This window comes from Argopecten irradians, chromosome 12 (assembly GCF_041381155.1).
Source record: "Argopecten irradians isolate NY chromosome 12, Ai_NY, whole genome shotgun sequence".
NCBI classification, from domain to species: domain Eukaryota; kingdom Metazoa; phylum Mollusca; class Bivalvia; order Pectinida; family Pectinidae; genus Argopecten; species Argopecten irradians.
In genome coordinates, this window is record NC_091145.1 from 2,700,360 (window position 1) to 2,706,408 (window position 6,049).

The window sequence follows — 6,049 nt, forward strand, 5'->3', positions numbered from 1 at the left end:
ACAATACATAAATAAAAGAAAAGAAAAAAAATACGCCTAAGCAAAAAACATTAAGTGTGACACTGCATTTTTTTCTCTCGATTATCCATAATTAATGTGGTCTATATGTGAATATAGATGTTATATAGCCTTCTCTAGTCGATTTCCCATACCTTTGTAAGCGATAGCCAGCCAAACTTACTCCTTTGTGGATAGATTCCAAGCCAATTTTTCTATTATAAGTAACATAAAATGACATGTGATATCCATCAGATGTCATAATAGATATATCTGTAGACTTAAGCAGCTGTGTAAATATGGATGGGTAAATATACAATGCATGTCAGATGATAAAGAATACTGCGTTAAGCTGCAGCTGTTGGAAATGAAAATAAATCAATTTAATGTAAACTAATACGGAAGTCGGTTAAACACCGTGAACTGTACATAGAAGAAGCATTTTTGCGAATCCTACGAAAAATACGAATTTGGTACTGAATATCTTTGTTTTTACTATTATTGTTTTTGTTGGACCTAATTCGCAACATATCACTTCTTTGAACAGACATAGCTTTTCATTTGTATGTGACATGCTTAACGTACGTTGGCTTGGCATATTTGGTTTCATTTTGCACACAGACTAGTCAAATATCGGTATATCTTTCTTCGACGGCATTAATATTGGTTGGGATGCATGGTTTATTTGTCTTGGGAAAATTGTCCTCAACTGTTTAGAAGGATGAGTGTATTTACAAGCGTGTATGGACTGCTAGCGTGTATGTATATCGTAGAGTTCAGCGACGAGTATATACAAATCTACATAAACGTATGTAAAGCATGCGTGTTTTAGTAGTATAAATAAAGAAAACCATATAGCAAGGGGCCATACGTGGGGAAAAGTACTGGCAAGCTTCCATTTTTATTCCAATAGGAAAAAGAATACAGCTGAAATCATATGTATGTTGTGGTTTATGGAAAACTATTTTTACGGCTTCAATATTTCATGACAAATAATATCTAGATATGTAACGATGTATTATACATATATACACTGTATACATTTTTAGTGCTAGATAATATATATTTACATTTGTATATTTTTCTTATTTTTTGAGAAAGCGGTCGCCTTTCAACTTAATCATGTTTCTAAGACTCGTTTCTCTGCATGGGTATTTATTAATGCTGGTTGAGTAATTTTAATTGTTTATCTTGTCAGATGGATCTTATACTAAAGTCTAATTATATTTTTATCGTCTTTGAGAAGCATTTTGCGGCAGCATTCTGCGGGAACGCCAACATCTATACATATGTATAATGTTGGTTTTTACCTTATACATATTTATCTCTCCTTTCTAACTGGCTTTGGTTGTTCCGCCATTTCTTTATGGATTGGCGTTATGATTCAGGTAAAAATACAGGTAAATGACGTTACTTCACGAATTCAAAACATGAAATTAGTCATTGATAGCTTACTTTTCTTATCATTAACGAATGCAAGCAATCGTACATGTGTGTTGTTATTGCTTAAAATTGTTAACAAAACTAAAACATATCATTTTATTGAGCTGTGATCAAAAGTTATTTATCTATTATGTTTTCTACTACTGATTGGCCCATTACAATTTTCAATAATGCCAATATTCTCAGTATTATATTTGATTCATATATTGATTTGTCTTTCTGTAAACTTAAGAAAAAAAAAATGAAATTTTGGATATTACCTTAAAAATAAAGTGGATCTTTAGGGCAATGGAAAAATAAATGGACTTTCATTGTTTATTAAAGCTCATGGCAGAAGCGTTATAGGGCGAATTTTCTAAACTTCATCAAAAAGTGGGAGGAAATTTCTGATGGATTGCATCAACGAATATTATTTAATCTATTTTTTTCAAAGCATTGTGTATCATTCCATGTTTAGTTTAACTCTACTTAAGATGAAGGGAAAAACTGTATATGGTATTTTATCTCAAGATTGTTGTGATGTTTGCTCATTCGCATAGGCTACTTACCCTATAACGGAATTGTTCAGTCATATTGATAGATATGACTAATGTTTACATGTTAACAAGATATGATAAAATATTGTTTACATGTTAACAAGATATGGTAAAATTTTGTTTACATGTTAACAAGATATGGTAAAATTTTGTTTACATGTTAACAAGATATGGTAAAATTTTGTTTACATGTTAACAAGATATGGTAAAATTTTGTTTACATGTTAACAAGATATGGTAAAATTTTGTTTACATGTTAACAAGATATGGTAAAATTTTGTTTACATGTTAACAAGATATGGTAAAATTTTGTTTACATGTTAACAGATATGATAAATATTGTTTACATGCTAACAAGATATGGTAAAATATTGTTTACATGTTAACAAGATATGGTAAAATTTTGTTTAAAGATTACAGAGAATGGTAAAATATTGTTTACATGTTAACAAGAAATGGTAAAATTTTGTTTGCATGTTAACAAGATATGGTAAAATATTGTTTACATGTTAACAAGATATGACGATATTGTGTACATGTTAACAAGATATGACGATATTGTTTACATGTTAACAGGATATGACAATATTGTTTTTAAATTAGTTGCTGAAGCCAGTAAACGGATGTATTCCTATTTTTTATATTGTTGCTTACATTCTCATTTATAAGACAATAATTCATGTTTAGGGAGGTAATGCTATTGTTATTTACTTCTGAAGAATGTATTTGTATTACGATACCGTTGTTACGAAATAATGTAAATCGATGGTATCGATTATGCTTTAATTTGTGAAACGGTTTGACGATATCTTCATTTCCCAGTGGAGACTTCGACGAAAGTGTTAATTACAATGGCGGGATATATTGATATCAGTATGACAAGTGTTATTTAAGGAATATATGTTTATTTTGTTGAGGTTATGAGGGTATAATGATAATGGAGCCCGTGTAAATTTTATGTAACCCGATTTCGCCGGGGTTACATAATTTACACGTGCTCATAACCTCAACAAAATAAACATCTATTCCTTTTATTTACAGTTTTTCAAGTAAATGAATATTATTTTTTCCCGCGGCAGTTGCATATTTTTTATCAAAATATCCATATTTTTTTTCTCCCGTCATCGTCAACGAATTCGATTGAACAGCTGATTGGAATCGAGTCATTCATATGTTTCCGCCAAAAGTGGGGTCATGACCTCACGTTGCTACGCCATCGACTATTCACGTAACAATAGAATCGCCGCGCGTGTTGTGCTAACATTATACACTTATAATGATAATGCTAGAAAGCATGGTAATTGAGTCCATGTCAGTGCAAACTGTAAATATAGTCATATCATGGTAGCAACCATCATGGATTTTTAATAACTTGTTGAGGGATATGACACTAATGAGGTGTTGTGTAAGGCGTACCTGTTAATGATATTTATATATAATGATGACATTGCTTTATTCATTTGTTTGAGAAATAACGTATGTAATTGTTTACAAATAAATTAGCACTCCTGTGTGTTTAACAATAAAGTGGTATTGGTTATGTAAAGTATTAACGGAGATAGGGTTATTGATATGTTTACCAGATCACACGCGTGTCTAAATATAACCATTGCTTTATATGTAGAACTTTGGATGTTTTATTTCGTTTCTCCTCTTTTGACTGAAATTATCTTCATCCATTTTATAACAAGGTATGTACTCCAGTACTTATTTATTTCGTGAGAGCGTTTGATAAAAATATCACAGATGCTTATTTTCTCTGCAAAAAATGTATCCATTGTATAAACAGGTCTACAGTAATCTGTTTTTAAAATAATTATATCACTTTACGTTCTTTCTAATCGAATGCACCTGGTGCAGATGTTCGTGCATAATACATTCGTATGTGTTTATTTTTCTTTACTATATAATACTTTAATAAGGACCAATTTAGGTGGTTATTGATAAAATGTACTTACATGTAGTATATTGCGAACTCAAATATATTTTGTATTAACTATACCCAATGTTTTCATGAAATAAAAAAAAAATCTACATTATCCGATTCTCTTCTGTTTTATTTTCATTTCATTTCGAATCAAGTCAATATATAGTTTTTATTTATTTTCTGATCTTTTTTAAGAACGATAGTTAAAATTTTGAACAGGATGTTCGTTAGCCAGCTGACGAATACTCATAAAAATAGGCTACATTGGTTTATTCTAGCAAAACAAAAATTCGCGAAGTTTACTTTTAATAAAACAAATCTTAACGAATTGAAGATTTAGAGTAATAAGGGCACAATACTTATGGCTGAAACAACTCTGATGTTGACCAGATGTTAGGATGTTATCTCTCATTAGGACGAACCTCGCTTAACGCATGTACATTGTCCCCGTCTGTTGTGAATGAAATGTTAAGCAATATCAGCCAAATGTTTCATTATAGAATCCTATAAAGTTAGATTACCGATAGATATTATTATTGTTAGTCTTGGAATTCATTTTGTGTTATTTCATTGACAACGGAAGAGACAACATCATGCCTGCTAAAAGTGCAGTTTTTTTCTAACCATAACAGGAATAACAAACTCCGCGCAGGCTCAAATGGAATAAGCAATGTAACACATCACCATAGAAATTACTGATACATATATCTCGGCGCTAGATAAGTGTTTCCTGCTTCAGGAAGTCGCCAAATAAAGCTAGGAAATTATATACCCGTCGCTAGCGGCCGTCGAGAGGTAATCGTGTAACATCGACAGCTCATTAGCTGACAGATTTGTCAGCGTTTCGTCTCCATAAAAGAAATATGTGATGATATATCTTTCATAAATCGCAAATTGAAATTACAGAATAGGGGATTGTGTTTTCTCATTACGTTTTGGATTCTCTGATTAAATCTATTTTGGTATTAATTAAGGCCAAGAGAACATTTGAGGTGCCTGATAAAAAGGAATGAAAAATCAAAAAGTAAATAAAGATTGACTTTTAGATGCGATGAATTCTGATTGAGACTATCAATAATGTCCGGATAATGAGCTTAAATTATTCACGAATGCTACCAGTTGCATGCTTTGAAGTACTTCTGGATATTTATCGAGGACTATTAATACCTTGATAATTGATCTTCATTGTAGTCCATTTTAGTTTTTCGTCTACTGAATAGATATAGGCATGCAATGACGGACACGGATTTAAAAGTAGTTGAAAGCCGGATTTCCGCGAAAAAAACCACCAACCCTGTGTATCATCCAGCAAGCTTCTACTCTACTAACTTATCAAGCTCGCGACCTAGAGGTAAACATCCTCTAGTTACTACTATCAAACACTTTAACTCCGCTCGATCAACGAATACATTATCATTGGTTCATTTGCAGCAACCAATGTAAGTCGTTTTCATCAAGCGATGTATTTTTTGCGTGTGGATTTTTCGCCGAATAAGCTGTTTGCGATGTGTTGCGATATGATAACGTTCACGATAATGCATACTTAATGTGCTTCAATAATTTAATAATTCATAAGTCAAGATCTTCGCTTGTTGACAATTATCGAGATGAATTATTCGTGGATGCTTCAAGCAAACAAGATAAGCGAACTTTTACACGTCGCAAATAACTCCACTTTTACAGTAAGGTGAATCAACATATGACAGACTTAGTAAAATAATAATTATGCACAATCTCAAAAGCTATGACAAAAAACACTGTTACTAAGAAAGCTCCATCAAATTCATTTAGGCTGCAACACAAAACAACAGCAGGCATTTAGTTTGTGATAAACATATGTAACCTCTGGCGGAACTTTTATAATTGAAGTATAGCAAGGCACCTGTAGGTCTAGAGCTGGATAACACTGCCTGATATCACCCCTGAAGTGAAGTTCGCTGCTGGGGTTTAAATAGTACCATACCTTACATTTGATAGCTCTCTACGTTCATTTATTTTTTCGGGTGTTCTGGCATGAGAAAACACAGTGTTGATATATATAGGCTGTAAGCCTCAGCTACCGTATACTTTATCCAACTCGAGATGCTCTAAAACTTACAGAAGGAAAAGAGCATAATTAGTGTAGTTTGAGTTATAACTGAAACTT